The sequence below is a fragment of the Mustela lutreola genome, chromosome X (assembly GCF_030435805.1).
Source record: "Mustela lutreola isolate mMusLut2 chromosome X, mMusLut2.pri, whole genome shotgun sequence".
In the NCBI taxonomy this organism is placed as follows: Eukaryota; Metazoa; Chordata; class Mammalia; order Carnivora; family Mustelidae; genus Mustela; species Mustela lutreola.
The window spans coordinates 64967371-64992881 of record NC_081308.1 but is presented as its reverse complement, the minus strand read 5'-3'; the positions used below and the strand labels follow the sequence as shown (position 1 = coordinate 64992881).

The 25511-nt window shown below is 37.9% G+C and overlaps 1 long non-coding RNA gene across 8 annotated transcripts in view; it reads right to left on the bottom strand.

Annotated features, from left to right (window-relative positions):
* The window catches only part of LOC131820869 (uncharacterized), a 127381-nt gene extending 105393 nt beyond the window's left edge, over positions 1–21988 (bottom strand). For 7 of the 8 annotated variants that reach the window (XR_009349810.1, XR_009349811.1, XR_009349808.1 and 4 more), the window contains exon 1: positions 21825–21980. This is a non-coding gene — a long non-coding RNA (uncharacterized LOC131820869). Of the gene's footprint in view, positions 1–21824 lie in introns of all 8 variants that reach the window. The other variant, XR_009349809.1, reaches the window with a different exon arrangement.
* Positions 21989–25511: the final 3523 nt, after the last annotated feature.

Sequence of the window (25511 nt, the reverse complement as noted above, 5' to 3'; positions counted from 1 at the left end):
GAATCACTAAATTCTTTTTTTTTTTTTTTTAATTTGACAGAGATCACAAGTAGGCAGAGAGGCAGGCAGAGAGAGAGAGAGGAGGAAGCAGGCTCCCCTCAGAGCAGAGCCCGATGCAGGGCTCAATCCCAGAACCCTGGGATCACGACCTGAACCAAAGGCAGAGGCTTTAACCTACTGAGCCACCCAGGCGCCCTAAGAATCACTAAATTCTACTCCTAAAACCAATATTACACTATACTTTAACTAACTAGAATTTAAATAAAAACTTGAAACAAAAAAAACAATAAAGTATATACCATATGAGAAAAAAAGTTATGAAATGAATTTCATCAAAAAAACCTCTGATCTTTGGGGTGCCTGAGTGGCTCAGTGGGTTAAAGCCTCTGCCTTTGGCTCAGGTCATGATCCCAGGGTCCTGGGGATAGAGCCCCACATCTGGCTCTCTGCTCAGCAGGGAGCCTGCTTCCCCTCCTCTCTCTCTGCCTACCTCTCTGCCTACTTGTGATCTCTGTCTGTTAAATAAATAAACAAAATCTTAAAAAAAAAAAAAAAAACAACCTGATCTTTGGGATGCCTAGGTGGCTCAGTTGGTTAAGCATCTGCCTTTGGCTTAGGTCATGATCCCAGGGTCTTCAGAGCAATTAAGTCCTGTGTTGGGCTCCTTGCTCAACGAGGAGCCTGCTTCTCCCTCTGCCTGCCACTCCCCCTGCTCATGCTCTCTCTATCCGACAAATAAATGGATGAAATCTTTAAAAACAAAAACAAAAAGTTAAAAAAACTTCTGATCTTTTAATGACATCCTTAAGAAAACCAAAGGCACCCCAAGAGAATGGGAGGATATATTCAAAATACATACATCTGACATACATCTGACAAAGGCCTTATACCTAGAAAATATGAAGAAACATTCTATATCAATCCTAAGATAAGCAACCCAATTAAAATTGAACAAAATTTTGACCAGACATTTCACAAAAGATATAAATGTAAAACAGCACATGAAAAGGTATTCAACATCATAATTCCTGGGGAAATGCAAATTAAAATGACAAAATACTACTAAACACTTATTAGAATGGCTTTTTTTAAAACACTATGAAATGCTGTTGAGAGTGTAGAACATTTGGAAATGGATACATTTCAGGTGGGAATGTACAACAGTAAAGCTTTTTTGGAAAACTATTTGGCAGTCTCTTGTAACGTTAATTATACTCTTACAGTATGACCCAATAAACCTACTCCTAGGTATTTATTTACCCAAGACAAAACTAAAAATACATATCCATACCAAAATTAGTATGAAATGTTCAGAAGCTTTATTGTACCACTAAAACCTGGAGACAACCAAAAAGTCCTTCCAACAAGTGAACAAATAAACTAAGGTACTATCAATTTTATTTATAAATTATAGCTTGATGTGGGAAACAAAGGTGAAGAAAAATTATTAAATTTCCTTACTAGCTACAAGCCACTGACAAGTCCCTAAAACAGGCAGAGTGACATTCCTCTAGGGACTCAACTGCCTCGATGTTAATATGGGCAAAAGGCAATCCTAACCTGACCCCACCCCCAAACCTGTAAGTCTACTTTAACGTATAAAAATTCCTTTGGAGGGGCGCCTGGGTGGCTCAGTGGTTAAGCCGCTGCCTTCGGCTCAGGTCATGATCTCAGGGTCCTGGGATCGAGTCCCGCATCGGGCTCTCTGCTCAGCAGGGAGCCTGCTTCCTCCTCTCTCTCTGCCTGCCTCTCTGCCTACTTGTGATTTCTCTCTGTCAAATAAATAAATAAAATCTTTAAAAAAAAAAAAAATTCCTTTGGAAACTTCCTTTATCTCTAACCACCCCCCTCCCCGCAAGATACATGTTGGCAATCTTCCTACACGCTTATGGCCCACAGGTATACATCTGAAGGGTCTCATAACTAAGGTTATATTAGGTGGTAATAAATGACCTTTTCCCAACAATAGCAAGCCCCCTCAAGGTCCTGGAAACCTTGCTTCCAAATTCCTTAGAGATTTACAGTATCCAAAACCCCTTCCAACTTGAAAGTATGTAATGGGCCACTCCTCATGATCCCTGTGCAGCTCTTTCTGCCCACAGGTCTTGCCCCCATGCTTTAATAAAATCACCTTTTTGTACCAAAGATGTCTCAAGAATTCCTTCTTGGTCGTCAGCTTCGAACCCTAACATCTTTCCTACATCATCTAAGTTGAAGAAAAAGGAAGAAGGGTAACTAACAAACTCAGGGCAAATATTTGCAATTTAACTTCAGATAGGGCTACATTCAAATTAAACAAAGAATTATTTAAAATTGGAGAGAAATTATCAAAAATCTAACAGATAAACAGGAAAAAAGGGTATTAACTACTTGCAAAAGAAAAGCCTACGAAGGGGAGACTGGGTGGTTCAGTTGTTAAGCATCTGCCTTCGACTCAGGTCATGATCACATCCACGTTGTTGTCCCTGCTACTCCCTCTCCTCCAACCCCTGCTTGTGTTCCCTCTCTCGCTGTGTCTCTGTCAAATAAATAAAATCTTTAAAGAAAAAAAAAAGAAAGAAAGAAAAGCCTATAAAAATGATACTTAAAATTGAGAAAAATTTTAAACTTACTCAAAGTTTTTAAAAATACAAATTTAAAAAACACTGGGATGCCATTCTTCACCAAATTGGCAATATTTTTTTAAATATGAAAAGTGGGAAAAATAAAAAGAGCTAAGATGGCAGCATTGTAGGAGGACCGTACAAAAATTCTAAGTACCCAAGAAATCAACCTGGGAACTATCAGAACAAACTGTACAACTAGAGGGAGAGAAGAGGCTACATCAAGGAAATTGGGAAATGTTGAGAGGTGCTTTGGGGGAGAAATGGACTTGTGGGTGCTGTGCCAGGGAAGGAGCCCTGGTCTCAGAGAAAGGTGAGATAGAATGGTATGCACAGGAATACACACAAGAGAACACTCCTCCAAAGCCACTGGCTGGGAAAACCAGAGAGGCTGATTTTCATGAGTTTTTGTAACAAGCAGGACTTAAGGCCTTGAGTTTTGGAGGTCCACAGGCTTGGCTGGAATAGAGACCTGGGGACACTGCCCTACTCCTAGAGAGAAGGCAGGCATGCAACCGGAGGCAGACAACACCATCTGAGGACTGCCTATAGCACATGGGGACAGACTGTTCACACTTCCTGGAGCATTATCTGTGAGAGGTGGCTTTGCCTCTCCAGGGACAGAATGGACTAAAGAGCAAGAGCCACCATTTCCTTCCCCTGTCCCTCAGCACAGGCACAGAGACATGGGCTGAGGGTGGATAAATCAAACTGGCTGTTCAGCCCACTTTGGTCCAAATCCCACACCCCTGCACTCTGGCGTGACTGCCCTTCTTGATCAAAACCTGCATTAGTTCTAGTGGAGTGAGACCCTACCCCAGAAGACCATCGCAGGCCTCCAGCACACCTAGTCCCTAAAGTTTGGCCATTTAAAAGCCAGCAAGCTTGGCTGGGATACAGCCCAAAGTGCAATAAACTACTCCAAGAAGGCAAGCAACCTGGAGACAGTATGAAAACTGATCTGAATTAACACATGGGACACATGAGGGGAAATTATTCACTGTTCTGAGTGCTTCCCTGAGAGCACCAAGCACAGACTCCCTCTCCGGGAAAAAAAGGAATAGCTGGCGCCATTTCACTCCACTGCCTCTCAGCACAAACCAACTTCAATGAACAGCACAGCGCCAACACTGGCTGCCTGGCTCCCTAACCACCCCCCGTCCCCCCCCAATAACCCCCCCCAGCCCTGAACACTCTGCTGCTAATGTTTGACTCTAGCAAGTGTAAGTAAGGAAAAGCACAGCAGGCCCTTTCCCCAGAAGACCAGCAGAAAGCCCTGCATGCACCAGGTCTACAGACCATAGAGTTCTTCCTTTTTTTTTTTTTTTTTTTTTTATAAGATTTAAGAGAGAGAGCACGCAAGAGCAAGCGCACGGAGGTGGGAGGGGTGGTATGGAGGGGAAGAGGGAGAAAAGTAGGCTCCCTGTCAAGCAAGGAGCCTGATGCAGGGCTCGATCCCAGGACCCTGTGATCAAGACCTGAGCCAAAGGCAGACAAGTGACTGAGTCTCCCCTGACCACGGAGTTCTGGGAGACTTCAGTTCTAATGGAAGTAGTATCAGTTCTCATGTAACAAGCAGACCAGAGCACACCTGGCTAAAACCCACCATATTCTGGCCAAGAGCCAAACACTGCTCACTGCAGGAAAGGAAGACCTCTGCAGATGACTGACCCAAGAGCGTAGCAGAGTGCTGCAAAAGGGAGAGAAAAGGCAGAGTGCTGCATGAGGGAAAGCAGAGCGCATGCAGTACACACCACAGACATTCACTGAAGTGCCAAGCCCTGTACACTACCTGACCTCTTCTTTGTAAAGCCACCATTCTCAGGAGCAGGAAACGTAAAAGACTTTTCCAACACACATAAGACAGAGCTGGAGTCAAAGTGCCCAAAAGGATAAATTCATACCAAAAGAAAACAAGAAAAGATCACAAAGATCTAATCGAAACAGATATAAATAATATGCCTGATGGAGAATTTAAAACAACAATCGTAAAGTCCCTGGGCTTGAGAAAAGCATGAAAGACATCAGGGAGATCTTTACCACCAAGAGGAGAGTTAAGAAACAATCAAGCAGAAATGAGAAATGTAATAACTGAGATTTGAAACTGACTGGATGTAATGATGACAAGGATGGAAGAAGTGGACATCCAAATCCAGGAAGCTCCGAGAACTCCCACCAAAATCAAAAAAAGAAGCTAGTAACAAGACATATTATAGTTAAATCTGAAAAATATACTGATAAAGGAAAAATTCTAAAAGCATGACAAAGAAAGTCCCTAACTTACGAAGACCCATAAAATTAACTGCAAATCTCTCCATAGAAACTTGGCAAGCCAAAAAAGAATGGCATGATATACTCAATGAGCTGAATGGGAAATTATCTGCAGCCAGCAATACTCTATCCGGCAAAGTTATCTTTCAGAATAGAAGGAGAAATTTTCCCAAACAAAAACTAGAGTTCAGGGCGCCTGGGTGGCCCAGTGGGTTGGGCCGCTGCCTTCGGCTCAGGTCATGATCTCAGGGTCCTGGGATCGAGTCCCGCATCGGGCTCTCTGCCCATCAGGGAGCCTGCTTCCTCCTCTCTCTCTCTGCCTACTTGTAATCTCTATCAAATAAATAAATAAAATCTTTAAAAAAAAAAAAAAAAAAAAAAAAAAAAAAAAAAAAAAAAAAACTAGAGTTCATGACCACTAACCCCTGCAAGAAAGATTAAAGGAGACTCTTTGGCTGGGAAAGAAAAAGCAGAAGTGACAAAGACTAGAAAGGGACAGAGAAAATCTCCAGAAACAATGATAAAACAAGTAATAAAATGCCACTAAATTCATATCTATCAATAACTACTTTGAATGTAAATGGACTAAATTTGGCAATTAAAAGACACAGGATATCAGAAAGGATAAAAGAAACAAGACCCATCTGTATGCTGCCCACAAGAAACTCATTTTAGACCTAAACACACTTGCAGATTGAAAGTGAGTGAATGGAGAAATACTTACCATGCAATGAATGTCAAAAGCAACCCGGAGTAGCAATACTTAAACCAGAAAAACTAGATTTTAAACCGAACACTATAACAAGAGATGGAGGACACAGTATCATAATAAAGGGGACAATTCATACAAGAAGATCTAACAATCAAAGTATTTCTGCCGCCAACTTGGGAGCAAGCAAATATATACAACAATTAATAACCAACATAGGGAAAGCATGGATAAAAATACAGCAAAGAGTAGGACTTTAATACCCCCACTTATATCAATGGACGGATCATCTAAGCAGAAAATCAACAAGGAAACAATGGCTTTGAATGACAAATTGGACCAGATGGACTTAGTAGATATATTCAGAACATTTTATCCCAAAGCAGAATACACATTCTTTTCAAGTACGCATAAGACATTCTGTAGAATAGATCACATATTAGGTCACAAACCAGGCCTCAATATACAATGCACCTTTTCCGACCACAACACTATGAAAACTGAAGTCAAGCACAAGAAAAAATTTGGGAAGACCACTAATACATGGAGGTTAAACATCATAAGTTGGTCAACCAGGAAATTAAAGAAGAAATTAAAAAATACATGGAAACAAATGAAAATGAAAACACAATGGTCTAAAGCCTTTGGGAAGCAGCAAAAGCCATCACAAGAGGGAAGTATTCAGCAACACAGCGTATCTCAAGAACCAAGAAAAATCTCAATACACAACCTAACCTTAGGTTGGAAAAATCTCAAATACACAACCTAACCTAAAGGAGTTAGAAAAAGAGAAACGAAAGAGTACAGTCCTCAGAAAAAGGGAAATAATAAAAATTAGAACAGAAATAAAGGATACTAAAACAAACAAACAAAAAAAAAAACCCAGAACAAATGAATGAAACCAGGAGCTGTTTCTTTGAAAATATTAAAAAAATCAGGGGCACCTGGGTGGCTCAGTGGGTTAAGCCTCTGCCTTCAGCTCAGGTCATGATCTCAGGATCCTGGGACTGAGCCCCACATCAAGCTCTCTGCTCATCCAGTAGCCTGCTTCCACTTCTCTCTATGCCTGCCTCTCTGCCTACTTTTGATCTCTGTTAAATAATTAAATAAAATTTAAAAAAAAAAATTGACAAACCCCTAAACCAGATTAACCAAAAAAAGGAGAAAGGACCCAAATAAATAAAATCACAAGTGAAAGATGAGAAAGAACACCAACACCACAGAAATCCAAACAATTATAAGAGAATATTATGAAAAATTAAATGTCAACAAATTGAACAATAAGGAAGAAATGGATAAATTCTTAGAAACATATAAACAACCAAAACTGAAACAGCAAGAAATAGAAAACTTGATTATTAACCAGTAAAGAAACTGAATCAGTAATCAAAAATCTCCCAACAAACAAAAGTCCAGGGCCAGATGGCTTCACAAGGGAATTCTACTGAGCATTTAAAGAATTAATTCCTATTCTTCTGAAGCTGCTCCAAAAAAACAAAAATGAAAACTTCCAAACTCATCCTATGAGGCCAATATTATCTTGATTCCAAAACCAGACAAAAACTCCACTAAAAACGAAAAATACAAACCAATATTACTGATGAACATGGATGCAAAAATTCTCAACAAAATACCAGCAAATCAAATCCAATAATACATGAAAAGAATGAAAGAATGATTTCACCATGATCAAGTCGGATTTATTTGGGGGCTGCAACAACAGTCATTCAATATTTTCAAATCAACATGACACACTACATTAATAAAAGAAAAAGGGGGTCACCTGGGTGGCTCAGTCATTAAGCAACTGCCTTCGGCTCAGGTCATGATCCCAGGGTCCTGGAATCGAGCCCCACGTCAGGCACCCTGCTCTGCAGGAAGACTGCTTCTCCCTCCCCCACTCCCCCTGCTTGTGTTCCCTCTCTCGCTAGGTCTCTGTCAAATAAATAAAATCTTAAAAAAAAAAAAAAAAAGAAAGAAAGAAAGAAAGAAAAAGGATGAGACCATATGATCCTCTCAACAGATGCAGAAAAAGCATCTGACAAAGTACAAGATCCACTCATGATAAAAACTCTCAACAAAGTAGAGACAGAAGGAACATACCTCAGTGTAAAATCCATATACAAAAAGCCCATTTTCAATGGGCAAAAACTGAGAGCTCTTCCTCTATGGTCTGGAAAAAGACACAGATGTCCACTCTTACGACTGTTATTTAACACAGTATTGAAGTCTAGCCACAGCAATTAGACAGCAAAAGGAAAAGGCATCCAAACAGGCAAGGAAGAAGTCACACTTAGACTATCTGCAGGAGACATGATACTCCATACAGAAAACCCAAAAGACTCCACCAAAAAATTGCTAAAACTGACATATGTGGGATATAAAATCAATATAGAGAAATCTGGGGTGCCTGGGTGGCTCAGTGGGTTAAGCCACTGTCTTCGGCTTAGGTCATGATCTCAGCGTGCTGAGATTGAGCCCCGCATCAGGCTCTCTGCTCAGCGGGGAGCCTGCTTCCTCTTCTCTCTCTCTACCTGCCTCTCTTCCTGCCTGTGATCTCTCTCTCTGTCAAATAAATAAATAAATAATCTTTTTAAAAAAATAGAGAGAGAAATCTGTTCCACTTCTGTACACCAATAAAGCAGTAGCAGAAAGGGAAATCTAGGAATCAATCCCATTTAAAATTGCACCAAAACCATAAGACACCAACAAATAAACCTAACTGAAGAGATATAAGAGTATACTCAGAAAACTAAAACACTGATGAAAGAAACTGATTTTAGACATGACTCCAACAAAAACACAAAACACAACCACTATGAAGTTATTCACACCACTATATGTAATCGTGAAAAAACTAAAAGTTTCATTAGGATGTAAGGACCTATTTAGCCAGAGCAATTCCATCCAGTTAAACTGATTTTGTTGTTTATGCAGTAAAACTTAAACTAACCCTGCTCCCCCCACCCCAGGGGAACCTACTTAAAAGCAAGTCCAGGAAACCTGTAAAACATGGTCTACCAGTCCCAGATAACAGAGCCCAAATACAAGGGTGGGTCAGGTCGGGTAGAGATAAGAGAGCCCCCCATGCAGGGATGAGTTGGGCCAGGTGGAGACATCCAATCAGTGGGGCGCACATACTGTCTCCCTAGCTACCAAGGAGTGTGGGCCCCGCCTTTTGGGACGCCAATTCTGACCAAGGTGATAGGTTAGTTTGAATAGCTACTATGGGGTGAATTGTATTCAATTGGTCCACCCATGTGTTACCTAGCATGACTGTGCAGCTTTCTCTGTGTGTTACAATCTCATTGGCCACCTGCATGCAGCCAGCCTCAACCACATGGCCTTTGCTCTATAAAAGTTAGTCTGTAAGGCAGGGAGGGGTCGCTCTCTGTAAGAGGCAGCCCCGATCGGTAGGTTTGATTCTCAATGCTTGGCACGAAATAAAGCTTTGCTTGACCTTCGCTTTGTATCGCTCTCATTCCTTTGATTACAGACCCAGCAAGGAGAGGCTTGGGGGTGCCAGGGTCCAGGGAACAAGCACCACGTCGGGCTCCAGGCTCACCAGGAGTCTGCTTGTCCCAATCCCTCCACCCCCCACCCCTGCTCCTCCTCTCTCTCTCTCAAATAAATAAAATCTTTAAATAAAAAAGCAGAGGCTTATTTAAATATGGTACACACATACGGGGATAAAAGGTTCAGCCATTGCAAATAGATACGTAGCTGTGTTTTTATGCATTTTGTATGCATATGTATACACGCATGACCACGGTTTGTTGTTAAATGCAAAAAATTTATCATGTTTGGTAAAATCCTTCATTTGTTTAAAACTACATTCAGGGGTGCCTGGGTGGCTCAGTCGGTTAAGCATCTGCCTTTGGCCCAGGTCATGATCCCAGTGTTCTGGAACGGAGCCCCACATCCGGCTCCTTGCTCAGTAGGGAGGCTGCTTCTCCCTCTCCCTCTGCCTGCTGCTCTCCCTGCTTATACTCGCTCTATCTGTGTCAAATAAATAAATAAAAGCTTAAAAAAAAAAAAACTACATTCAACTGGTGAAGCTGTAGGATATAGGTACTCTCACATATTGCTGGTATGAATGCTAAGTGTACAATCATTTGGAGGGATATTTGGCAATACTTAACAAGACCACCTTTAAAAGCAACTAACAACTCTCATGGAAGTCTACACCACAGATACATCTTCAACAATACAAAATATATATAAACAAAGCTTTTCTCTATAACCTAGTTGTTTGCAATTGGAAAACATTGAAAAATATCTAAATGCCCACATACATAGTTAACTAAACAATAGTGTATCCAACAAGGAGATAAAAAGGCAGCAGTAAAACAAAATGAAACAAAATAAGAATGAGGAAGATCTCTATTACCTGATACAGAGTAACTTCTTGAGAATATACTGAAATGGAAAATAAGAAAGGTCAAATTCCAAAAGAATAGCTAGTCTGCAACCTTTCATGTAAGAAAAAAAAAAGGATATACAAAAATACACATGTATCAGTTCGCTTCTGCAGAAGAAATTCAAGAAGTATAAAGCAGAAACTACCAAGACTGATTATATACAGGGAGTGGTTAGGAATGTTTTTCCTATGTATAATATGAGGAATGGAGTGACACTTTCTTTATAAACCTTCTCATATAGGTCTAACATCTGGAACCATGGTAATATTTCACATAACCAAAATATAAATACATATTTCAACATAACCAACATATGGGAGGAAACCCAAAATGGAATACAAAAAATAACCAACTGAATTGTAAAACAAATGGATAACATAAGGATATTTAACTGGGCAGATAAGAAAAGAACTGACTTAAGTAACTTTAGAAACAGTATTTTTGACTATATACTGTAAGACTGAAGACATATTGTACACAAATACTGTACTCTAATTAGGAAATTTGCTCTCTGAAGGGGTATGTTTTGGTAATTTTGAAATTGTTTCAAATATAGAAACAATCAAAAAACTTCTAACATTCTAAAATCAAGCAAGTATATATACCTATATATATATACATCAAGGATAATGAGAATAAGGTTTTTCACTTTCATAAAAAGGAATTACAATAAAGAAAAATGGGAAGACTAGAAGAGAAAGAAGCCCGTGCTTTTATCTGGAATCACACATATTAATATGAATTCATGGTTTTACAGACACACACAACCACACATAACACATATGTACAGAAGATACTTATAGAAAGAAGGATGTCTACACGTGATTATAAACATATACTTTGTTGAGTGAGAGGACCTAAAAACAATGATACCACATAGACGTGTGTTTTTGAGTACACAATACAGAGTACACAATGAGTACACAAATACTGTTTTCTAAAAACCATTCTCCAGTAGGAATCAGGATTCCTTAGAAAAATGGTTGATTCTAGAGTTGGGTAGAGAAAAAAACCAGATGTGTCTAATACATACTGTGCTGTGAGAAAGGAGTACAATGCTCAAAAAACATGGGAGCATATCAAAAGGACACAGGAGCCAACATGAAGAAAAGGCCAGTGGCTAAACCTGAGAGCCATTACAACAAAATGACAGCATGAAGATTATAACCAAAAGAATGAAATAAGTATCAATGAGTCCATACTAATAAATATCTGATTAAGTAAATAAAATGGGGAGAAGGAACAGCTATTCCTTTCAGATTTCCAATTGTTTTTTAAAGATTTTATTTATTTATTTGACAGACCAGAGATCACAAGTAGGCAGAGAGGCAGGCAGAGAGAGAGAGGAGGAAGCAGACTCTCCACCGAGGTTTAAGCCCGATGCAGGGCTGATCCCAGGACCCTGAGACCATGATTTGAGCCGAAGACAGAGGCTTTAACCCACTGAGCCACCCAGATGCCCCTCAGATTGCCAATTATTAAACAAAGAATGAATAATGGAAATCCTAAATAACCTTGAAACACTAACATAATCATTGTGAAAGGTAAGAGGCATGGACGGATAGAATCAGTGGGTAAAAAGTATTAGAAACATGACGTTTGCACAATCTCAAAGTATATCCCCACAAGATACATATAAAATTCAAAGTAAAAAGCAGTAACTTTATAGAAGCATACTTTGGTACACTTTAACCAAGAGATGAAAGTTAACATGTATTAAGATACAATGACAACATGTACATATGATAAACAGAGAATGGGACAGCATTACTTTTGTAGCATTATTGCCAAGGTTGCATAACATGACCTAAATTGTGAAAAACCCCAACAAGGGGCACCTGGGTGGCTTTGTCAGTTAAGTGTCTAACTCTTGATCTCTGCTCAGGTCATGATCTCAGGGTCATGAGTTCAAACACCGCACTGGACTCCACACTGGGCATTGGACTCCACACTGGGCGTAGAGCCTACTTAAAAAAAAAAAAAAAAAAAAAAAATTACAGTTCTTAAAACTATCTGATAATGACCTTAAAATAACTATTTATAAAAATGCTGGAAAAAATACTGAGATAAACTTTCTTGCAACAAATACTAAAAGTGAAAATCTTGTTAACAGGCAATCAAAAAAGTGAAAATTCTGGGGGCGCCTAAGTGGCTCAGTGGGTTAAGCCTCTGCCTTTGGCTCAGGTCATAATCTCAGGGTCCTGGGATCAAGCCCCAAGTTGGGCTCTCTGTTTGGTGGGGAGCCTGCTTCCCCCTCTCTCTCTGCCTGCCTCTCTGCCCACTTGTGATCTCTCTATCAAATAAATAAATAAAATCTTTTTTAAAAATAAAATCTTTTTAAAAATTAAAGTTAAAAATACAGTAACTAAAAGTGATTTAAAATTAAATTACAGTAACTAAAATTTAAAAATAAATGGACAGATTCAACAGCACAATAGAGATGGCAAAGGAACATAAAGAGATAAATAGAAACCATCCAATACTAACAGAGAAAATATTGAGCATAAATGTACAAAGGCTTAGGGAATGATGAGACAATAACAAAAGGATAAGAGAAAAGAGTGTAGGACTGAAAATACTTGAGAAAATAAATGCCTGAAAACTTCCTAAATTTTGCAACAGACACAGACCTACAGATTCAAGAAATTTAGAAAACTTAAGAAATGATAAACACAGAGAAATCCACAACCAGATATACCATAATACAACTGCCGAAAAGTGAAGCTAAAGAAACTATTATAAAAGCACCAAGAGAAAAATAAAATACTGCCACATAAAGGTATAATGATTCAAATAAATGATGTCCCATCAGAAACCACAAAAGCCAGAAGAAAGTGTCACACATGTTTATATGGCTGAAAGAAAGAAAATGTCAGCCTAAAATAATCTATCCAGAAAAATTACCAGCAGGAATGGAAGTAAAACAAAGACATTCATTCTCACATTAGAGAAAACTAAGAGTATATAGCCCCTGAGAGCTTCTCTGTAAGAATTGTTACAAAAAAAGTTCTTTATGTAGAAGGGAAATACCAGAAAGAAACCTGAATCATCAAGAATAAAGAGTAACAGAAATATTTATCTGGATAATGCAACAGATTATTTATCTCTCTTGAATTATTTAAATTTGTTTCAAGGTTAAAAACAAAAGATATGAACATCTTCTGATAATATTCAATGTATACCAATGCAGTACTTGACATTACAGCATGAAAGAAAGTTAAAGGACGTAAAAGATGTTATCGTTTCTACATTCCAAAATTATAGGATAAACTAGACAGAAAAACTTAAGAACACAAAGTGTAACCCCTAAAGCAATTACTTAAAAAGGCTACATAAAAAGATATAGTAAAAAATAATAAAATAAATGGAAAACTGAAAAGTACTGAAATAACCCAAAAGATGGCAGAAAGGGGGGAAAAGAGGAACAAAGAGAAACCAATGAATAAAGTAGTAAACCTAAATCCAAACATATCAAATTTACATTAAATATGAATTGCCTAACCACTAAAACTCAAAAACAAGAGACTATCAGGATGATTAAAAAAAAAAAAAAGAAAAGAAAAGAAAAAAAAACTTAAACCATGACACAATATCCTGTCTCCAAGAAACAGACTTCAAATATATTAATATATGAAGACTAAAAGTAAAGGAATGAGAAAATACACAGCATGCAAAGACCAACCAAAGAAAAGGACTGGTTATACCATACATAAAATGCAAAAACATATTTCAGGGCAAAGAAAATTACCAGAAATAATGAGGGGAATTACATAATAAGACAAGGGCCAATTCAACAAGAAGCCACAGCAGGGCTAAAAGTATATGTACCTAATAGAGATTCATAATACATGAAACAAAAACTGACAAAAGAAACACAAATCAATGGTATAAACACTCAATCCAACAACAACAGGATTCACATTCTTTTTCAGTATATAAGGAACACTCATGTAAAGCAAAGCCTAACATACATAAAAAACAGTATAGAAAGTATTACCTCAAACCATAATATAATTAAACTAGAAATTAATAACAAAAGAAGATAGGAAACTCCCTCAACATTTTAAAAGTTAAAAATCAATTATACTTTTCATTCTCAGAAGTGGAAATTTTTTTTATATTTTTCATACTTCAACTTAACATTTTCAGTCTTTCCTCTACATTGACAGTAAGTTTAAAATCCTTAAACCATTAATTCTATCATCTATGTCATTCTGAAGCCAGCTTCAAGTGATAGATTTCTCTCCTCATATTCTCCAGATCTATGCAGGCCTGACATTTTTTTTAATCTGCTTTATTCACTTTTCGAAGTAAACCTTGTTACCTTCTCAGTCTTTTCCAACATACTTTGAGTCAAAAATTACTGGCATAAGTTATACAATCCAATGTAAAAATTGGGCAGAAGATCTGAATAGACATTTTTCCAAAGAAAATAACCAGATAACCAACATGTACATGAAAAGATGAGATGCTCAACATCACTAATCATCAGCAAATAAAAAAAACCACAATGAGATATCACCTCATACCTATTAGAATGATTATTATTAAAAAGACAAGAAGTAGCAAGTGTTTGTGAGGATGTGGAGAAAAAGGAACCCTTGTACACTACTGGTGGAAATGTAAACTGGGGGAGCCACTACTGAAAACATTATGGAGGTTCCTCAAAAAATCAAAAACAGAACCACCACATGATCCAACAAGTCCCCTTCTGAGTATATATACAAGAGAATTTAAATCAGGATCTCCAAGATATATATACACTTCCACCTTCCTCCGCAGCATTATTTACAATAGCCAAGATAAGGAAACAACCTAAATGTCCACTGATGAATGAATGTATTAAGAAAGGGTGGTGTATATTATACAATGAAATACTATTCAGCCATAAAAAAAATGAAATTTTGCCATTTGCAACAACATGAATGGACCTCAAGAGCATTATGCTAGATGAAATAACGCAGACAGAGAAAGACAAGTACTGTATTGAGCTCTATGTGAAATCTAAAACAGCAGTAACAAAACCAAGTTCACAAATACAGAGAAGAGACTGGTGGTTGCCAGAGGTATGGAGAATGGGGGGAAGGGGAGCAATGGGAGGCAGGGATGGGTGAAGGGGAATCAAACAGTAAAACGGAAAAAAAGGAAATTCAATACTAAAACCCTATTTGAAACTACACCTCTGTGGCCCATCTTGACAGATATAAAATAATACTATATGAAGTATCATTAAAGAGGAAAAACGAAATATAAAATGTTATTTTTAAGAAAAGTTGACTATAACTACACAGAATGTATACGTGTACATTAGTAAAGATAAATTATTTTGAATGTAAAAAGGCTTAATATTTCTTCTTTTTGGTAAATTTAAGTTTGGAAAGAAATTAAAATGGAAGGAAGAGATGTGCATAAGAATGCATACAAAAAAAAATTATTTGCATAAGATAGTTGTAGTTTTTCTCATACATCAGTCACCAATATTTTTTGTTCAGTGTGCTTTTTTCTGCCTTTTAAGTTCATTAAGTGGTAAGATGTAAAAAGATTATTATTATTCCATGTTTAAGAGGAATGCTATAACATAAAATCTTTTCTCACTTATTGCTGATGAGGGGGTGGTGGCAGCATAATGTGGAGTTACAGGTACAGAGATGTTTAAGAGTAAGCAAGCTCTGATGAAGAACTGGTGAGTAAATATTTTAGTCTTTGCACGCTATATGATTACCGTCTTAGTTACTCAAGTCTGCTGTTGTACAATGGAAGACTCCATAGACAACGGGCATGCAGGTAAATATAATTGTATACCAGTATAACTACTTATGAACACTGAAATTTGAACGTCACGTGATTTTCGTGAGTTAAGAAACACAATTCTCCTTGTGAATTTTTAAACCACTTAAAACTGTAAAACTACTCATAGTTTTCTAGTCATACAAAGTCAGACAACAGGCTAGATTTGACCCACACACCATACTTTGAAGAACCTTAGGACTCAAATCATAAAGAGTATGTTCTCCAACACAACAGAATTTTTAAAAATCGAAACCAAAAGAAAAATTGGCGATTCCACAAATATTAGGAAATTAAATGATACATTTCTAAATTACCCATGAGTCAAAGAAGAAATCACAAGCAAATTTTTTTCACAAGCAAAATTAATAAAAAGTACTATGAACTGAATTATAATACAATCACAGTATCAAATGTATGAGACAAGAGGACAACACCAAAAATGGTGGAATAGGGAACTCCTAGAATCCATCCCTCCACTGAAATTATTAAAGTGGCCAAAAAAAATGTAAGAATCAACTTTTAGAAGTCTAGAACCTAATCAGAAACTTACTACTCTCAGGACAGTGCTCAAAGAAGAAAGGGGCTGTAAATTTTGTCATTTAAAGAAATCTTATCAGGTCACTACCTGACAACAAAGATAATGGCAGGAGACTTTAGTGACCACATATGACAAAGAATATAGTCTGCAAAAACAGTTTAGACTTCAAACAAGTGGACTATCATTAAACAAGTGGATGACTGCACCCCCACAATAAGCAACAACACAAACCCTGGTGACGGGGAATACTCTGATTTCCAGAGCCACCATATAACAAAATTCAAAGTGTGCCTATTTATCAAGGCAAATTTTCACTAAAAAATTATTAGGCATATAAACAAACAAGAAGGTATGACCCATTCACAGAAAGAAGTAAGTTAGCAGAAAGTGTCCCCAAAGAAGGCCAAACATTAGACTTTATAAAAAAATCAACTTTCATAAATATGCCAAAGAGCTAACAGAAACCAGGAACAAAAACTAAAGAAAACCAGGAGAACAGAAGATCAATAAACAGAAAACAACAATAAAGAAACAGAAGTTATAAAAAGGAACCAAATACAAATTCTGAAACTGAAAAGCACAGTAACTGAAATGAAAAATTCCCTGTATTTTAGAGGGGTTCAACATAAAATTTCAATAGGCTGAAGAAAGAATAAATGACCATGAAGATAGTTAAATTAAGATTACCTAGTATGAGAAATGGAAAAAGAAAAAACTGAAGAAAAATTAAGACTCTAAGAGACAACACCAAGCATAGCAACATATGCAAAATGAGAGGTCCAGAACAAAATAAGAGAGTCATAAAGAATTTAACAGTAACCAATCTACATAACTTAAAAAATTCAATGAACCCCGAAGAGAATAAACTCAAAGATATTCCAAATAGAAATTCCCCAAAAGAATCCTACAATCAAGAAAAGAGAAGCAACCCATCATCAGAGATCATGGAGGCCAGAAGGCCATGCAATGACATATTTAAAGTGCCGAAAGAAAAAAGCTGTCAACCAACAATTCTGTATCTGATAAAAAATAGTCTTTCAAAAATAAAAGAAAGAGATCAGCTTATGGCATGACAGTATGAGGAGCTCCAGTGACCTGCTGCTCCCCACTGAAACTGATGAAAACTGTTTTGTTTTGTTTTGTTTTAAGCCATGTAAAGCCTCTGGAAACTGATCTAAGGATAAACAGTAAATGAAGAAACACATATTCAAGGACGACTTCAAAAATTCACTAAGAAAGATGAGTCTGATTTGAACAAATACCTCCCTCTCTCATTTCAGCTCAAGAAAGCAGAATCTCCATTCCAGGTTCCTGCAACCAAGAATATAGGGCTCCCTTTCCGCCCCTCCCCCAGGTCCAGAGTTCAGAGTGCTTTCTTCCCAGGAAGAACCGTTTCTCATCCAGCCCCTAGCTGCCTATTAATAGGGTTGAGTCCTGGGCAAGTGTGGTTGAGAGGTAGGGGTTCTAGCCCTTCCAGCCTCCACTGGTGGAATCTATACTTTATTGGGTATGGTGCATGGAAAAGACCCGGAATCTTATCATCCCTGCCTGGGTTGTGAGGAGAGAAAAGCAAACCCAGATGACCTCTGGCTATACCATACACCCCTGAGAGTACTGTCACTCAGAGTGAAACTTGCTGTTGTTCCTACCCCACCTCCAGAGACCAGGCTCAAGCAGACATTAAAACAGAAAGCTCTTAATTTCTTCCCAAAGGGACTGACTGCATTTACAAGAGCATGGAGAAGGTCAAGCCTTAAGGAGTCCTAAAAAGCAAATGAGGTTGTAGCAAAAGCCCACTAGCAGATTCAAAAATATAGAGGCTAAACTCTACGTAGGTAAACTAGCTTGCAGGGGAGAGCTGGGGACTGAAACAACTGCAAGGAGCCCTTCTAGGGTCAAAATAAGTATCAAACACTATCCTCAAAAACTAGTTCTTCAAAGGACCCGTATTTTGATGGGATTAACTTTTAAAAGTAGTTTATGCCCCCGGGCATTATGGAAAACCAGTGAACAATTAGTTCCCAGCAAGCTGATCTCTGGGCTGCTGGGTGTGGTAAGGGAAAGACAGCCCTAACAAAACCAGTCATCCCAGGGTGATTGTGGGCATATTCAAATTGCCCCTCCCTATGGACCACCTCTGAGGACTAACTTGTGGGAAAGAAGACAACAATGAGATACAACTTCACATCCACTAGGATGGCTAGAATTGGATGAAGTCAAATGACAAATGTTGGTGAGAATGCAGACAAGTTAGAGCCCTCATACGCTGTTGCTGTCAATGTAAAATGGTTGCCACCATTTTGGAAAAGAGTTGGGCAGTTTCTCAAAAAATTAAACATAGCTACCGTAAGACCCAGCAAAAACACTCTAAAGTATACACATAGAGAAATGAAAACATGTCTACAAAGAAATTTGTACATGAATATTTTAGCTGAATTATTCTTAATAGCCTAAAGGTGGAAACAACCTAAATGCCCATCAATGAATAAATGCATAAACAAAATGTGGTATATCCATAATGTGTAACACTCATCAGCCACAAACAGAATGAAGTACTGATACATGCTACAACATGGATGAACGTTGGAGCACTATGCTAAGTAAAAGAAGCCAATCACAACAGACCACATACTATATTATTCCATTCATAGAGAATGTTCAAAATTAGGACATCAATAGAGACAAAAAGTAGATTAATGATTACTTAGGGCTGGGGAGATAGGACTCAAGGAGATCTGGGTCCATGCTAAAAAAGTGCATGACTTCCTGAGGAGATGAAAATATTCTAAAATGACTGCAGTGATAGCTGTACATAGATTAAAAACCACTGAACTATACACTTTAAACGGTTAACTGTATGGTGTGTGAATTATATTTCTGTCAAAAGAACTGAAAGGAGAAATTAAGGCATTTCCAGATAAAGAAAACAAGAGGGATTTTGTTGCTAATAGACCTACCCTAAAAGAACTGCCAAAGGGACTTCTTCAGGCTAAAATGGAAAGATAATAGAAAGTAATATGAAATAGGAAATAACAGAAAGTATTTGAAGAAATAAAGAACATAGGTAAAAATAACTATACAGATAACTATAAAAGCCAGTACCAGTCCTATTTTGTTTTTGGTTTGCAACTCCTATTTTTTTTTTTATATGGCCTACAAAGAAATGGACAAGCTGATCCTAAAATTCATACGGAATTGCAGGGGGCCCACAAAGCCAAAACAATCTTGAAAAAGAACAAAACTGGAGGAGCGATACTTTGCAATTTTAAAACTTACTACAATCTAGAATAATCAAAATAGTGTGGTACTAGCAAAAGGACAGATATAGAGACAAATGGAATAAATCTGAAAGACCTTAAATAAACCTATACATCTGTGGCTAACTGATTTCAACTGATTGCAACAACAATGCCAACACCATTCAATAGGGAATGCACGGTCTCTTCAACATACGATGCTGGGACAACTGGCTATATGCATGTAAAAGAATGCAGCTGGACCTCACACCATCTACAAAAATGAACTCAAAATGGATCAATGACATTAAATACAAGAGCTAAAACCGTAAAACATTTAGAAGAATACACAGAGATAAATCTTCATGACTTTGGATTTAACAAAAAATTTCTTCGATTTGACACCAAAAGCACAAGCATCAAAAGAAATAGACAAACTGGACTTCAAATTTAAAAAAAAAAAAATTGTACAGCAAACCAAAGGACATTATAAAGAATGAAAAATACCTACAGAATGGAAAAAAAAACTTCCAAACCATATATATAACAGTTCAGAATATATAAAGAATTCTTAAAACTCAACAAATATACCCAATTAAAAAATGGACAAAGGACCTGAACAGACATTTCTGCAAAGAAAATATACAAATGGTTAACAAGTACATGAAAACATGCCCCAAATCATTCTTTAGGAAAATGCAAATCTAACCCATGACATACTTCAAACATACTAAAATGGTTTTAATTTTCTTAGAAAAAGCAAAACAAAACAAAATAACAAGTGTTGGCAAGGAAGCACAGTAATTCTACGTTTAACCTACAGAGAAATCGCAAAACCATGCTGCACCATTTTATACCCCAAAAGCAATGTACAAGGGTTCCGATTTTTCTACTTCCTTACCAACACTTATTTCCTGTTTTTGTTTTTCTTTTAATTAGATTCTGCCTTCAACTTAGAAGAAACTTCAAACGGCCCCATTACTGTAATCCAGGTAAGAGGCACTTAAAAATTAATCCTTTTTATTGACTAGTTCACATGTCACAAAAGTTTAAGAAATGCATGGGAAATATAATCACTGTTTAAATAATGGTTACCTCTGCAGATGAAGGAAGAAGAGAGATGACTCCAGGAATGGGTACACAGAGAACTTCAACTATCATAGTCATGTATTATTTTTATGTTTGGATGATGAAAACAGAGGTTCACTGTTTTTTGTTTTGTTTTGGGGGGGGGCATCTCTTGTGTTATTCTTTACATGTCTGTATATTTCAAGTACTTATTTCATAACATATGTGGAAACCCCCCCCAAAAAAGGACAAAAAAAAGTTAATCTTACATTCTCTCATCACCCCTCCCACCAAAGACACAGGAATATATTGGGCATCTGCAACTTACTTTTCTCACATAACAATCTAACATACGCTAGATCAAAAAGTGTGTAAAGAGGTAAATCTGTTTCTACAGCTGCAAAATATTTCATAACACGAAGGTCCCACAATTTATTCCAACAATCTATAGATGGCTATACAGATTGTTTCCAGTTACTCGTCATAAAAACAAAGCTGCACATTTTTTACTGTCTTCCCCAAACATGTTATGCTTAATATAAATTTATTTTCATCAACATATATGAACACGGAATATCTACTTCTTTTCCTACTCAGTGAGAAATCAAGGCAATAATCCACGAAATAATGTAACAATTCCCCCCAAAGATTACCTGTACACCGACGCACACACCTACGTCTGACATAACATGTGCTTCTGGAACAAATGTTAAAATGCCCAGAAGTTCTCATCTGAAGCATAAGGGACATTAAAAAAATTTTTTTTTTAATCTAGCCCATGAATATGTTACAAACTGAGTATCAAAACCACAACGTCTGCACGCGAAATACAGTACGAAGAACGTAAGAGAAAGTAGGTCCAAGAGGTTAGGCTGCTCCTGAAAGCCCTCTGGGGACACAAAATCTTTCATTTTAAGCCCACGTGGTGTCAATAAAAACCCATTTAAATGAGGAAAAAATGAGAGGAAAACGGCCCAGAATCCCTCCTAATACCCACAACCGTCTAGCTTTTTCAGTGGTGGTAAGGTGACTAAAGAAAGAGAAATTACTCTCCGATATTTTATAGCGAAGCGGGAGAGAAAAATGAGAAAACAGGCCGGCTCCTCCCCCCACTTAGGCCACGCAATCCTGAAGTGTGTAGCCTTACTAACGGACACTTTCCCAGCTGACGTGAAGCTCAGCACTCACCACAAAACAAAAGTTGGCGAGCTTCTGTACTTTCCTCAGATTTGCTCTTTGGCTGCTTTCCACACCTGGTAGGCCAGCAGTACTTTTCCTCCGCACGCACGCCGCCATCTTATGTCTTAGTTGAGCTCTAGCGGGAGAAAAGCCGGAGCGGCGTCACAGCCAAATAGGTCCGCGCCTAACCGCCGTGCACTGCCGAAATGGCTCCGCCCGCAACGTGATCCAGCTTCCCGGCGGCCCTACCCCCAGTTTTCCAGAGCGCTTGCGTATTCTCTTACGGCCTTTATCTTCGTCGAAATTGCCTCGTCCTTCCTCCTTTTCTTTCTTCCTTTTTCTTTTTCTATTCCAAATTTCTTTTGCCTTTGCCTCCACTCCTTTCTTCTTTCTACATTATAGATCTCTCTCGTTCTCAACTTTCAGTTACCTCACAGGTGTACGGCATTTTATGACAAAACTGCCTTTCTGTAATTTTGCCAAATTATTGTAATACTATAAGGTAAGCTGGGAACTGATTTTCCCAATTTTATAAATGAGGAAACTAAGGCCCAGAAGAGGTAAGCCAATTTTCCAAAAGCTGTAACAGCTAGTAAGTGCTAATAAGAGTGGACAGAACCTTACTTTTTTTGCGCCGTGCTGCTAGAGATCAAAGTCTACTTCATCCAACTAATGAAAAATTGGAAAACTAAAGACAGAAATAGGAAGGGTTAGGCCTAAATTCATACAGTGAGTTAGTGACAAAACTGGATTCAAAACAAGTTGCTTCCTTGTTTAATTCTGTAACAGTAAGCATCTTCATAAGGGGTTTGGGACGCTGTTCTCAAGCCCAAAACTCCTTTCTCTTCATTTGACTGAACTCAGCCCTCTTTTAAAAAGCCTGTATATTTATCAAAAACGTTTATCTTTTCCTGGGTCTCTCCATGACGGAAAATACACTAGCTAGATGCGAGCCCCCAAAACACATTTAAAAAACAAGGCTGAAACTTCTTTGTGAAGCATTGTGCACGAAAGGTGTGAGAGATTAGTGTGAGGGAAGTTTTGTGCTGCATAAAGTATGGGAAAGACAATAAAGCGGTCCTAATCCCTTTCCAAAGTTTGGTTTCTCTCTCCATTCTAATGTCACCTCTAGCTTTGTACAAGAACCCAGCATGGAATATGCTTATTCTATTTCTTTTTTTTTTTAAGATTTTATTTATTTATTTGAAAGAGATCACAAGTAGGCAGAGAGGCAGGTGGGGGGGGGCAGGCTCCCTGCTGAGCAGAGAGCACCATAGGGGAGACCCTGAGATCATGTCCTGAGCCAAAGGCAGAGGCTTTAACCCACTGAGCCACCCAGGCGCAGTTTGCATCATTACTTTTTCTTTCTTTATTTTGATCATTGTCACCTTCAAATAAAGGTTAATCATAGAGAATTGTGTAACTTCTCTGCCTTGATTTATGACCATTCTTGTGTAAAACACTATATGGACCCAGTCTGTGTTGTCAGTAATCTGTGTAGTGAGATGAAGAGGTCTTAGTTTAAGCTTGAGGTGTGTCATTGCCTGGGGTTTAGACAAGTGTAAGCACATCTAGGAAACTGATAGGGCAGACACCACAAGTCAGTTGCTGAAGGAACTTCTGGCATCTTGAGAAAACTTATCTAAGAGAGGAGGGAGTCAGGCAAACAACCTAGGGTAAAGGGAGAATCAATACTGAGTATTGCAGATGATTTGGTTGTAATACCAAGTGTATTTAATTTGAGCTAAGTACACATTTCTCTACATCAATTTAAGGGTAAGTAGAAAAGTGGAGAGCGTTGAGTGAAAACTATTTCAGTTTTGCTCTGATGACTTTCACGATTTTTTCTGTCTGGAACATATGACAATTTGGATTTTAAAGAAATACATATAAATAATCAGAAGGAAGCATTAGTAGAACAATAGGCTTTGAAGCTGCTAGTTAGTTTTAGTGGGGGAAAACCTGGTGCACTGTTTTATTTAGTTGTGTATCAAATTGAGAAGTGCTGGACCCAGGGACCTAGGAGGAGAAAAGCTCAATTAATTCACAGCAAAGGTAGAAACCCCTGCCTCTAACCACTCACGCTACTTCTAATATCCCTGCCTTGATCCCAAGAAAAATGCCTCCAGAAAACACCAGAGACAGAGTTTGGTGGCCAACCTACAACATTTGCTCTTCAAGGCTGATCCTCCTTACTTCCTGGACTCCTGGTCCTGTCAGTACCTGTTCCATTCTCTCTGAGAGCCCAGTTAAATTACAACTTTCATTGTAATTGTTTCAAAAGTAAGAAAACTGTCTCCTGCAAGGATGTAAAATCCAAATAGGCAAGAGAAGAGTTGGGATTTCACCATCATTTGGCCATATTTAGCAGACTCCCAGTTGGAGAATATACAAATATAATTGCACAGGCTATGATCTCTGGGAAAATAGTTTCTCTTACCTTGGCATTTATTTTTTAAGACAAACAAATGAGTAATGAACCTATAAATGACAGTCCAAATAATAGATGCATACATGGTTAAACTAGAGTATGTTAATTTGAAACATGAATTGGGAAAAAGTACAATTTGATGTGGCAAATGGGAGACCAGATATAACAGAATTTATTCACTCATTATTAACTTGCATGTAGGGATGCCTGGGTGGCTCAGTCGGCTAAGCACCAGACTCTTGGTTTCCACTCAGATCACGACCCCCATGTTGGGCTCCACACTAAGCATTCTGCGTGAGATTCTTTCTCTCTCCCTTCCCCTCTGCCCCTCTCCCAGCTCATGTGCATATGCATGCTCTCTCTCTTCTCTTTCTAATAAGTAAATAAATAAATAAAACCTTTTTTTAAAAAGAACTTATATGAAGAATAGGGCTACACAAGAGGGTGGTAGAGAATACAAATGTGAATGAAACCCAGTATTGGTCATCAAGATTAGGTTCAAGTTGGGGAAGGGGAAATAAAAGGAGTTTTAAAAGAATTATAAGCAGTTTCTTTGTATCAGACACTAATACAAGGTGGAAATAAAAGTGAGGTTTGAGTGTGCAGAGAATAGGGGGATGAATCTACCATGATTTTTAGTCTCAGGGAATTTGTGGATGAGGGGAGAAAAATAAAACATGAGGTTTGAGTAATATTTTTTATTAGGGAGCTCAAGGAGATTAAAAAGCAATTGATACATATAATGCATACATTTCACATCTAAAATGATTTATAAGATCATACATTTCGGAAGGCACTGTACTAAATGATGTAGGGTATGAGAAGAAAAACAAGAAGAAATCTATAAATGTACTTTGAACCACTGAGGGCATTTATATAGAATGAGGATGTAGCGTGAGACATGTAAAATCACACAACTTTCTCTGTGTAAAATTGACCTGTCTTGAAGGTCTTTTTTTAAAAAAAAAAAAAAAAAAAGATTTTATTTATTTATTTGACAGAGATCACAAGTAGGCAGAGGGGCAGGCAAAGACAGAGAGTAGGAAGCAGGCTCCCCACAGAGAGTCCAATGTGGGGCTCGATCCCAGGACCCTTGGATCATGACCTGAACCGAAGGCAGAGGCTTTAACCCACTAAGCCACCCAGGCACCCCAGGTCTTTTTTTTTTTTTTTTGAGATATAATTCACATACCATAAAATTGATCCTTTCAAAGAGTATGACTCAGTAGTAGCCCTCATCACTATCTAATTTCAGAACATTTTTA